General features: G+C 46.9%; 1 protein-coding gene across 1 annotated transcript in view; it reads left to right on the top strand.

Moving 5' to 3' along the window:
• The window catches only part of lsm14b (LSM family member 14B), an 87,121-nt gene that overhangs the window by 34,210 nt on the left and 39,692 nt on the right, over window positions 1-13,219 (top strand). The window lies entirely within an intron of this gene.

Genomic DNA, 13,219 nt, shown 5'->3' with positions numbered 1-13,219 from the left:
CAAACAACGGGGAGAGGGGGCACCCCTGTCTCGTCCCCCAATGTAGCCTAAAATAGTCTGATGTTATCCTATTCGTCCGTACGCTCGCCACAGGAGCCTGATACAGCAACCTGACCCAGTCAATAAAGCCCAGTCCAAATCCGAACCGTCCCAGTACCTCCCACAGATATTCCCATTCTACTCGATCAAAAGCCTTCTCTGCGTAGTTGCGACCACTACCTCCACCTCCCTACCTTCTGGGGGCATCATGATCGCATTTAGCAACCTTCTTATATTGGACACCAACTGCCTTCCCTTAACGAACCCCATCTGGTCCTCCCCAATCACGTCCGGAACACAGTCTTCAATCATAGAGGACAAAATTTTGGCCAGCAGTTTGGCGTCCACATTCAATAGGAATATCGGCCTGTAGGACCCACACAGCTCCGGATCCTTATCCTGCTTCAGAATCAGCGAAATCGTAGCCTGTGACATCGTCCGGGGGAAGCATCCCTCTCTCTCTTGCCTCATTGAATGTCCTCAACAGCGGCCCCAATATCCCAGCAAATGTTTTATAGAGCTCTGCTGGGTACCCGTCTGGCCCCGGGGCTTTACCCGACTGCATGGCCTTCAGAACCTCCGCTATCTCTTCGATCCCGATCGGGGTCCCCCAGTCCTTCTACCAGCTCCCCGTCCACTTTTCGGGAAATTCAGCCCCCCCAGGAAGTGCCTCATCCTCTCTGGCCCCGGTGGGGGTTCTAACCCATACAGCCTACTATAAAAATCCTTAAACGCCTTATTCACCCCTGCTGAGTCTCCCAGCAGGTTCCCGTCTCCATCCTTTTCTTTCCCTATCTCCCTGGCTGCCTCACTCTTTCTAAGCTGCTGTGCAAGCATTCTGCTGGCCTTCTCTCCATGCTCATAAATCGCCCCCCTCGCCTTTCTCAGCTGCTCCACCGCCCTCCCTGTGGATAACAAGCCGAACTCCGCCTGTAGCCTCCGCCGTTCCCTGAGAAGCCCTACCTCTGGGGTCTCCGCATACCTCCTGTCAACCTGTAGTATCTCTTTTACCAGTCGGTCTGTCTCTGTTCTGTCTACCTTCTCCCTGTGGGCCCGTATCGAGATCAGCTCCCCTCTAACCACCGCCTTCAATGCCTCCCAGACCACCGCTGCCAAAATTTGCCCCGTGTCATTGACCTCCAGGTAATTCTGAATACATTTCCTCAACCGCCCGCACACCACCTCGTCCGCTAAAGGCCCCACATCTAACCTCCAGTGCGGGCGCGCATTGCTGTCTTTACTAACCTGTAGGCCAACCCAGTGTGGGGCATGGTCTGAGATTGTGATCGCCGAGTACCCAGTGTCCACCGCCCCCGTAAGGAGAGCCCTGCTCAGAATAAAGAAATCAATCCGGGAGTCCACTTTATGCACGTGTGAGTAGAAGGAGAACTCCTTCACCCTCGGCTGCCCAAATCTCCATGGGTCCACCCCCCCCCCCCCATCTGCTCCATGAACCCTTTTAGCTCCTTAGCCATTGCTGGCACCCTGCCCATTTTTGAGCTTGACCGGTCTAAACCAGGGTCAATAACTGTACTGAAGTCCCCTCCCATGACCAGCTTATGCGAATCCAGGTCCGGTATCTTCACCAGCATCCTCTTTATAAACTCCATATCGTCCCAGTTTGGTGCGTATACATTTACTAGTACCACCTGCACCCCCTCCAATTTCCCACTGACCATAATGTACCGGCCTCCCCCATCTGAAACTATTCTTCCCACCTCAAACACCGCTTGTTGATCAGGATCGCGACCCCTCTAGTCTTTGAGTCCAGTCCCGAGTGAAAAACCTGTCCGACCCAACCTTTCCTAAACCTAATCTGGTCAGCTACTCTAAGGTGAATCTCCTGCAGCATTACCACGTCCACCTTCAGTCTTCTCAAATGCGCAAACACGCGTGTCCTCTTGACCAGCCCATTGAGCCCTCTTACATGCCAGGTGCTCAGTCTAGTTGGGGTCTCATTGCCCCTCCCCCCCTTCGCCAGTCGCCAGCCCGCGCCCCAATGCCTCCACTGGCCCGCCCCCTGGCAGCCTCCGCCCCCGACCTCCTCTCTGTCCCTCAGCAAAAGTCCGTCCCTCGTCCCCTAGTAACAGCACAAAATAAATCAATCCCTTTGATAAGCCTAGCATCTGTTCACCCCCCACTATGCTTCTGTAAGCTAGCCCGCCCAGCTAGCTTGGTGGCCCTTGCCCCTGGTGCCAGACAATCTCCAACCTATTGTTCCCCCCCCCCCCCCCCACTCATACATATTCAAATGAAAAACAATCCCAACACAATTGTCCGACGGAGATAAAAAAAAACAAGTTGAACTCAAAAAAAAAAAAGAAAAGATCCAGCATCTGAACAAACACACCTCCAACCCCCAACAGTGCAAATGCAAACCTCACTCAGCTCTGCAGCTGGCCCCAGATCCATACAGCAGGCATTACAAATAACGTCTGAAAAAGCAAGAAACAAGAAACTTTTTTTGTGAAAAACATAAATGCTACAGCAAAATTCAAAGTTCTCAGTCCGACACCAGTCCTTTCCTTTTCGCGAAGTCCAGCGCTTCCTCAGGCGACTCAAAATAGAAATGTTGTTCCTCGTATGTGACCCAGAGGCGGGCCGGGTACAACAGCCCGAACTTCACCTTTTTCTTGAAGGGTCGACCTGATCTGGTTAAACCCCGCTCTTCTACTGGCCACCTCCGCACTCCGTTCTTGATAGATCCGCAGGATACTGTTGTCCCATTTGCAGCTCCGTGTCTGCTTGGCCTACTGTAAAACGCGCTCCTTATCCAGATATCTGGAATCTCACCACCATTGCCCTCGGGGGTGGGGTCTCCCATTCGCGGCTTCCTCGCAAGCGCTCTGAGCCCTGTCCACCTCCAAGGGTCGGGGGAATGCCCCATCCCCCAGCAGCTTCTCGAACATGGCCGCTATATGTGCCCCAGCATCCGCTCCTTCAGATCCCTCCGGGAGCCCAACGATCCTCAAGCTGTGCCGGCGGGATCTGTTCTCTAGGTCCTCCACCTTCTCCAGGAGCCTTTTCTGCTGGTCTCTTAGCATCCCCACCTCCAACTCCACCGATGTTTGATGTTCCTCCTGGTCAGCCAGCACATTCTCTACTTTCTGGATCGCCTGATCTTTGGTATCTAATCTAAGTTCCAGCTGCGAAATTGCCTCTTTAATCGGGTCCAAGCAGTTCTGCTTCTGCTTGGCAAAGCCCTCCTGGATAACTTGCATCAACTGCTCCGTTGACCACTGGGTCGACATGCCAGAGGTCCGGTCCTCCGCCATGCTTCCTCCCGGTGCAGCTTCAGCCCAAGTCTTCTCTGTCCTTCTGTTTCTGCCTTTGCGAGCACTCCTAGTCCTACTCTCCATGCACCGATGTGGGAATTCAGTTCACAATTGCCTCTGTCAGCAATTTTTCAAATCAAGTCCGGTAAAAAATCAGGGGAAAAGGTCCAAAAGTCCGACCCGAGCGGGAGCCACCAAATGTACGACTTACTCCTTCATAGCCGCCACCGGAAGTCCCCCCCCCCATCTGTTCTTTCAACATGTCAATGTGAAAATCTATCTTGTGAAACTTTAATCAATTGATTATATTCTCAATAAAATATGTGAATTTGTTATAAAATAGTTTACTGGAAAATTATTCAGTACACACTCATCTTTAACTACTATTCTGATGTTATGAAATTCATAATGCAAGACATTACACTATTAAAATACAGAGAAGCAACACAGCTGAACTGAACTTCAGATGAAAGAAAAGTATAGATGGCTAATATCAGGAATGAGACAACAAAGATACTTATAGACTAATCCAATATCAGTTGTGGGCAAACTTTTAGAATCAATAATTCAAACTAAAATGAGTAAACTTCATGCATTGATGAAGGAATGCCATAATGGATTTTGTAAAGGCAAATCGAACTTGGCACAGTTAATAGGTTTTTTTTTTCAACGGTGACACATCATTGATAGACAAAAGGCATGTGGTGTACTTGGATTTTCAGAAAAGTTTTGCCAATGAGGAACTGTGGAAACATGAATAAAAATCTGATTTATAGACAAGAAATCAAGAGTTAGGATAATGGATGTTGCTTCGTTTGAAGAAGGTGGCCTTTAACGGTTAGTGCTGGAACCACTTTTGTTCTCGGCATGAATGGATGATTTGGCATTGGGAATACGATACTGATATTTGCTGATGGCACAATGAAGTGGGTCTGGATATGAATGAGAAGTACAGTACAAAACAAAAAGAATGAAAAGGAAAGGGTATCAAATGGCACATGTAATTGTAAAGTACGATTCTAAACAATACAAGGTTAATCATATGCGACTAAGTGTGACCAAATTAGCGAAGTAAAGACCACCTCACTAACATTGAGTCGTAGATACATGACACTAACTTTATTTGCCAAATTGTGAAAGTGACTGAACAGTGCTGAAACAAGTACATGGTTATGTACTTACAAGAATAACTCAGTAGTTCCTTATCAGTTAGTCTCTTTCTTGAAACAATAACACCGTTGACCCATCCCCAGCTGTCATTCTAAATTCTAATTATGTCACAAATAAAATGAATAATGAATCAGTGATGATTACGGCATCGCAAAGAAACATTACACAACATTGTGCAGTAACGGGTCATTTTTTTGGGGAAATATTTTTATTGAGTTTTCATATTTTATATCCAACAATTTACAAAACAACGCCAAACCAACACATATATTCACAACAGAGAGCATCCCAACAATACGTGGCTGTGACCCCATTTTTACATATTTGACATTCTCCAACATAGCCAATACACTTATTTACAGACACTTATGTATAGTTTGATTCAGGCCTCGGCTTGCCTGCGAGCCACTCTTCTGCGGCTTTTGTCCCTCCTTGTACTAATAATCATACTAATCTTTATTAATGTCACAAGTAACTTACATTAACACTGCAATGAAGTTACTGTAAAAAGCCCCTAGTTGCCACATTCCGGCGCCTGTTCAGGTACACCGAGGGAGAATTCAAAATGGCCAATTCACCTAACAAGCACGTCTTTCAGGACTTGTGGGAGGAAACCGGAGCATCCGGAGGAAACCCACGCAGACACGGGGAGACTCCCCAAGCCGGGAATCTAAGCTGGGACCCTCGCGCTGTGAAGCAACAGTGCTAACCACTGTGCTACTGTGCCGTCCTTAATTAATTGCCCGCGCATTCCACTTGTGTGTGTTCACTCCCCATCAGCCCCCTAGGGCCCCCACCTTTCCTCCTCCCCCACTCCACTCTGTTCCATGGCTAGCCCTGTGTCTTCCCCGCCCCCACCCACCTTATTGGTTGCTGGCTACCAAGTTGAAACAAGTTGGTGAACAGCTTCCACGTCCTATGGAAGCCTTCTTCCGATCCACGGATGGCGAATTTTATTTTCTTCAACCTGGGAAATTCCTCCAGGTCGGCCAGTCAGCTTGCAGCCTTGCATGGTGCTGCTGCTGATCGCCAGTCCAGCAGGGTTCTCCAGCAGGCAATCAGGGAGACAAAGGCTAGTGCGTCACCCCCTCACCCCCCCCCCCCCCCCTCCCCCACCCAGCCCCCCAACACCATGAAGAGCTCTGGCTGATCTGATACCCAACAAGTCTGGTGCAGGACCAGAACATGTGGGCATGGGTTGGCCAGGCCTCCCTGGCTCTGTTTGCATATGTCCTCCACCTCCAGGGAGAACCAGCTCATTCGAGTTCTGGTAAGGTGCGTTCTGTGCATCACTTTTTGCTGTGTTAGGCTCAGCCCTGCGCACATGGAGGTGGAGTTTGCCCTGTTCAGCACTTCGATCCAGAGTACTCCCCCTACCTCCATGCCTAGTTCCTCCTTCCATCTTTTCCTTGTCTCATCCAGGGGTGAGCATACCTCCTCCAGCAGTCTGCCATACATGTCCGTACTCTTTCTGCTGTTGCTGCCCAGTGATAGAACTGTATGTTTGGGAGGGCCAGGCCTCCCATATTTCTCCTCCTTTGTAGGACCTTCTTTTGAATCATCGGGCTCTTTCACCTCCACGCACACGCCATGATTAACCTGTCGACTGTGTTGAAAAAGGCCTTGTGAATGTAGATCGGAAGGGATCTGAACAGGAAGAGGAATCTGGGCAGTACGTTCATTTTGATCGTCTGCCAGGGAGAGTGGGAGTGAGCCCACCTCTGTGGGTCCTTTTTGACTTCCTCCACTTGACTCGTCAGGTTCCATTTGTGGATCCGTGTCCACTCATGGGCTATTTCGATCTCCAGCTGGCGGAATTTAGTCTGGGCTCGTTTGAACGGCAGTCCCCCCAGCTCTGTCCCTCCCCCCTGCGGGTTCACAGGGAAGATCTCGCTCTTGCTCATGTTTAGCTTGTAATATGGGTTCATGAAAGGCAGATCATGTTTCACTAATTTATTGGAATTCTTTGAGGACAATACGAGCTCGGTGGACAATGGGGAACCAGTGGATGTGGTGTATCTGGATTTCCAGAACGCATTCGACAAGGTGTCGTACAAAAGGCCGCTGCATAAGGTAAAGGTGCACGGTGTTACCGGTAATGTATTAGCATGGATAGAGGAATGGTTAACAAACAGAAAGCAAAGAGTGGGATAAATGGCGAGCCTTTATTTGTGACGAGAAGCCCATGAGGCCTTGTTGAGTGGACCAATTAACGTTGAATCGCTTTGCCGGCCTCGCTAGGCCGAGCGCCGGGAAGCTTGTGGCAATTCCCGCTCGCTACCACACTTAGAAATCGTTCCGTAGAAATGCACTGCTACACAATTGTCTTTTTGAAAAATCGATTCAGTACATATTCTATATATCTGAGGCTCAACCTCTAAACCAGCAGCTTTAAAAAAATGTATATAAGATAAATGAATAGCATGTAATATAAATAATAAACTTTGCTATCATGTATTATGGGTCAGGGTTTAGAAAACTCCAAAGTATATCATGGAGTTCACCTGACCCACGACATTTAACAGATTTTGATTATGGGGAGCACAAGGGTCCACTCTCCAGGTGTTATGCAACAGAGACCTTAGTATTTTAAAAACAAAACAATGTTTATTCTATGAACCCAGTTAACATTTTACAAACACACAGTAAACATCTTATCAAATACCAGCACACGTAACCCCACAGATATAATACTCTTATAGGTAACCCTTAATACCTTTCCTAGCAACATCCATAAGTTAAACCCTTTTTAAATAAAGACAGCAGGTTTAAACTCTCTACAGAAACATGTATTACTTTGAAATCATCAAGTGATCTGGAGACATTCTTTAGACAGAGATATATAGCTTCTTGTTTGAATGCAGCTCTATCCAACTGAAAACAAAACCAAAACCAGAGCCACAAAGCAGTTTTTCAGCTCAAAACGAAAGTGAAAGACAGCCCAGCTCCACCCGCACACTGACATCACTGCAGCTATTTGATAAACACCCATTTCTTAAATGTACATCCACCTGACACATGCTCGATACATAAAATAATAAAAATGTTCCTTACTTTTTCTCCATAAAGAGACTAATAGAAGCATATTTTATACATGGTGAAATCTGCTGCAAAACTAGCTTAGCAAAATACTCAGCAGGTCAAGTATCATCTGTGGAGAGAGAAACGGTCAACGTTTCAGGCCAATGACCTTTCACCGGAACTTGTACGAGATCTAAGAGGATTGAAGCACGTATAGAGGTGGTGGGGTGGAAGAACAAAAGGGAAAGTATGTGATTGGGTGGAAGGTAGATTATATGAATAAAGGGATGATGGTACAAGCCAAAAGGGGTGTTAGTGGGGCAATTAAAGAAACTAAGAAAATAATGACGAGAGGTGCTGTAAATGGGAAAGGAAGAATCATTACCAACATCTGCCAAGTTTGCCATCCAAAAACAAAAGGAAAATGGGGGTAGAAGTTAGCACCTGAGACTGTTGATCTTGATGTTGAATCTGAAGGTGCAACACACAGGATAAAAGAGCGTGAGTAGAACGGCAGAGGACACAAGAAAAAAAGAGCATGAGGAGAGCGGCGGAGACACGGTAAGTCTCCAGGGAGTGGCCTCGGAGGGCGGTGCATCAGAGGGAAACTTCAAAAGGAACAGCGCAGCGTACCGCCACTAAATCCAGAGGCAGAGCTAATCTACCAGACAAGCAGGAAACTGTTCAACCTCCGATGCTTCCAGGCCAGAACCAAAACCACCCCAACCTGTGTGTACACACATTCAGAGGCCGAGCTACAAACCATCGCATTCACCGAGACTCATGAGAGAGAGCCTCAGACTAAACGTCCAGAAAACAAAGGTTCTCTACCAGTCTGCTTCTGCCACACAAAACTGCCCCCAACCATCAAGATCCACAATGAGCCCTTGGACAATGTAGATCATTTCCCACACCTCGGGAGCCTCCTCTCGATGTGAGCAGACATTGACAACAAAATCCAACATCAACTCCAATGCTTCAGTGCTGTCTTTGGATGCCTGAGGAACAGAGTATTCGAAGCCTGAGACCTCAAACCCAACACCAAGCTCGTGGTCAACAGAATAGCCGTGGTCCCCACCCTCCTGTATGCATCAGAAACATGTACAATGTACAGCAGGCACCTCAAATCCTTGGAGAGATATCACCAACGCTGCCTCTGCAAAATCCTGCAAATCCACTGGCAGGATAGGCATACCAATGTGAGCATCCTCTCTCAGGCCTATATCCCCAGTATCGAGGCACTGGTCACACTCGACCAGCTTAGATGGGTGGGCCACCTTGCCTGCATGCTTGACTCTCAAAATAAATGCTCTACTCCAAGCTCGGCAATGGCAAGCGATCACTAGGAGGGCAGAGCAAACGTTCCAAGGACACTGAAAATCTCACTAAATAAATGCAACAGCCCCACCCAACACATGAGAATCATTTTCCTTAGAAGACACAAGTTGGAGAAAAAGCATCTGCGAAGGTGCCAATCACATTGAACGTCGTAGGATGGAGTGCACGGAGGACAAAAGTAAAGAGAGCGCAGAATTCAGAGCGTCCCACCCAGCCACCTCATCAAACACCACCTGCCAAACCTGGTGCAGAGTCTGCGGATCCAGGATCAGACGTTTCAGCCACCACAGAAGCCACCTCCCAGGAGGTGAAGCAAGTCACCCTCAATGCTGAGGGACTGCCCAAGAAGAAAGAGAAGTACCACTGAAATGTAAGCTGATGTTTCTCAAGCTTATGCTGAGCTTCACTGAAGCTGCAGGAGGCCAAGGATGGAGGTGTCAGAGTAGGAATGGGTGGAGAAATAAAGTAACAGGACTGGAAGCTCAGGGTCATACTTGCACATGGAATGAGGACTTCTACAAAGTCCCAATTTACATTTGTTCCCCAAAATATAGAGGGGACCGTATCATGAGCAGGGATTGGAGTTATATGAAATTGAAAGCAGTACAAATCAATCACTGTTTCACCTGGAAGGAGCGTTTGGGACTTTGGACAGAAGGAAGAGAGGAGGCAAGAGATTACATCTTCTGTGCTTGTAGGCAGAGGTACTGAGGGTAGAGGTAAGGTACTGTAGGCAGAGGAACTGGGGTACTTTAGGGCAGCATGGTAGCACAAGTGCATAGCACTGTGGCTTCACAGCGCCAGGGTCCCAGGTCCGATTCCCTGCTGGGTCACTGTCTGTGCGGAGTCTGCACGTTCTCCCCGTGTGTGCGTGGATTTCCTCCAGGTGCTCCGGTTTACTCCTACAGTCCAAAGATGTGCAGGTTAGGTGGATTGGCCATGATAAATTGCCCTTAGTGTCCAAAGAGATTAGGAGGGATTATTGGGTTACAGGGATAGGGTGGAAGTGAGGGCTTGAGTGGGTCGGTGCAGACTTGATGGGCCGAATGGTCTTCTGCACTGTATGTTCTATGTTCTAAAAAAAAGAGGAGGTGGTGTTCAGGTCATAGAGGAGTATACCAGAGGGTAGCGGAGAGAATAGTCCTTTCAGAATGCTGAAAGGGCAGGGAGGGGAAGAAATGGTTGGTGGTGACATCATGCTGGAGGTGGTAGAAATAACGGTACAATAAGTCCTGAGGGGATATTGAGTTGAAAAGTGAGAACAAGGGGAACTCTACTGTGGTTCTAAGGGGAAGGGATGATAGCAGCAGTGAGGAAAATGGAACAGACATGGTTGAAGGCCCTATTAACCACGGGGTATGGGGTGAGGGATTGGGGGAAGCAATGTGGAATCCTTTGTCGAGGTAAAAGGAAGACATATTGGAAAATTATGGAAGGTTGTTCAACAGAACAGATGACCCGAAGATGGAAAAAGTGCACCGGGAGAATGAAATAGGATGCTTAAGGAGCTGGGATTTGAAGAAGTAAAGTCAAGGTAGCTGTGGAGGTCAGTGAACGTATAGTGAAGATTGGACAATTACTTAGCCCCAGAAATGGAGACAGAGAAGTCCAGGAATGAAAGGGAAAAAGTCAGACTTCGACCTTTGAAGGCAAGGTCAGGGTGAAAGGAAGGAAGAAACATTGATGAAAGTTTCCAGTTCAGTGCGAGAGAAGGAACTACACAGTTATCATTGTAATGGAAAAAGAGGTGTGGTAGGGACCTGAGCAGGATGAAATCAAAGAATGTTCCCTGCAAAAAGGCTGGCATAACCAAGATCCTAATATTTGGAGGAACAGAGTGGAATTAATGGTGTAGTTGTTCAATGTGAGAATATGTTTAGCCAAGCAGAGGAGGATGGTGGTGGATGGAGACTGGTTGGACTTCCATCCAAGGAAGAAAGGGAAAGCTTTCAGGTCATTTTGGTGGGGTTTTATTGTGTAGATTGGTCACTTATTGTTAAAAAGGAGACACTGAATTTGCAGTTGCCTGGCACTTTAATTCTCGTCTCCCTTCCCATTCTGACCTTTCTCCCTTGATCTTCAACACTTTCAATGAAGTTCAACATAAACTTGAGGACCAGCACCTCATCTTTCTATTGGGCACGTAATGTCTTCTGCCTTCCATCCAAACGCATGCCATTCCTTTTGTTCTCTTTAACCCTCCCTCTAGCCCTGCCTCTACTTTAAACTTATTGTATCTCTAACTTTTTCCATTTCTAATGAAAGGCATTCAACATGAAACCCTTTCTCCCAACAGATATTGTCTGTATTTCGCTTTTCCATAAGCCAAACTTCTATTTTGCCAACATTCAAAATTAAAAACCATAACTGGCAATGTTGGAATATAGTATGTTCTATAATTATTCATTATTATAGTATGTTCCATGTATTTATATATGGAGTGATCTGCCGGGAATGTAAGCAGAATAATACTTTTCACTGTATCTCGGTACAAGTGACAGTAAATCAGATCAAATATATAAGGATATTTATGATCATGTGAAAAGACAGATTATTCTCAAATACCATCTACTTAATGTGGCTCTTTTTCAGAGCAAGAAACATTGCCAATGTAAAGAGGGATTGCTCAGTAATTTTATTAGGTTAATAGGTTCATACCTAAGATATGAATGCAGAAGCAGACTTTGTGCTTCTAATTGATATCTGGTATATAAAAGAACACAACAAAAGGCTCTTTGAAGGGAAAGAAAGTGACTCAGTTCTGAAGAATGGGTTCAAAAATAACTAGTGCAATGTTATTTTGAAGTAGGATTGTTGGAGCAGGCTCTAGTCCAAGGGCTTCATGCTCACCATTTGATAGACTAGGACAGTGGTGGGCAACCTGCGGCGGGGGCCAAATGCAGCCCATTAGAGTTCTGAGTGAGGCTCACAAGACATTTTGTTGACTGTTGCCACATGCCACTGTTTTCCATCTGCGTAGCTTTTTTCCTAGCGGTATAACTGAAGTGATATGCATGTAAAGCAAGGCACGTGGTGAGGTGCATGCTGATTAGAACCATAGAACACCTACAGTGCAGAAGGAAGCCATTTGGCCCATCGAGTCTGCACCGACCCTCCGAAAGAACACCCTGTCTAGGCCCACACACCCCTGCCCTATCCCCATAACCCCACACTGGCTGTGAGAACCGTGCAATCCCACTGCATCCAATCAAGCGTAAATATTTATTTTGTTTTTACCTCTTTAGTAGTTGATGGCAGTTACATTCATATATGAATAATTAAGCATTTTCTAAAACTTGTGAAATATTCAGTGTGTTAAATGTGTTCAATCTTATTTTGGGGGTCATAGTTAGTGAACATGCCTGATTTCAATCTTGCGGCCCACTGAGATGAAGGAGGACCACTCATGCAGAGCCCACTCACTTTAATCCCTCACACACTCGCCTAGGTCAGGGTTTTTCAAACTCAGGGTCGCAACCCGCAGGTGGGTGTCGGAAGGGTAGTAGAACGATCAGTCACAGCATTCCCGATCGCGGGAGAAGCATCCAACATCCGCGATCGGCTTTTAAGAATGCTGGCCGTGACTGGCCTTTAAATGCAAACGATGGAGTCATCCTGCTAGAGGCGGTTGCAGAGGGCAAGTCACGAGTGTGGCACACGCACTGATGCCATGTGCCCTGTAGATCCGTGATTTGGGTGCAAAATCGTGAAGGAGAGATTCTTCCATTTGTAGCTGCCGGCAAGCAAGCAACAGGACTGTGTGAATAACTGAAGATGGGTCATTTTATAATAAGGAAGAGGGTCAGTGTCGCAAACAGGCCAGGATCTCACAACCGAATCTGCTAGAGAGAGCATCTCAGGATAGTCCAGGGAAGGACTAAACAGCGCTGGTGTGAGCTGCATGCAGAGCTCGAGGGCTTCTGGTGAACACCCAACAAAGAAAAAACTGAAGTCGAGTACAAAGCAGTCTAAAAATAATTTATTGAGGTGTGGCTTTCTTAATTGTGCCAATGAAAATCAGGATGCAAAGCCCATATATGTTACATGCAGGGAGGTACTGGTAAATGAAAGTTGAAAACCCTCAAAGCTTCCAAGGCATGATGAGTTTGAGGACAAACCTCTTGATTTTTTTTCAAAGAACTTAAATCATCAGCAGAAGTCCTTAGCAGAAATGTAACATTGAATGACACAGCAAGTGAGGTAGTGAGGATGAGCAGGTTCACCTGTTGCATCACAAAGGTAAGAAATAATGGTGGGCCACGAGTGTCCACCTGTGTGGGTTGTGAAGATCTGCTTGCCTAGGTTGTGAAGGTTAGCCAGTTGGTAAAAGTGGGTTCCGGGAAGAAAAGTTTGAAAAACATTGGCCAAGTTGCCCA

This window comes from Scyliorhinus torazame, chromosome 8 (genome assembly GCF_047496885.1).
Source record: "Scyliorhinus torazame isolate Kashiwa2021f chromosome 8, sScyTor2.1, whole genome shotgun sequence".
NCBI classification, from domain to species: Eukaryota; Metazoa; Chordata; class Chondrichthyes; order Carcharhiniformes; family Scyliorhinidae; genus Scyliorhinus; species Scyliorhinus torazame.
This window is presented reverse-complemented; position numbering and strand designations above follow the sequence as displayed.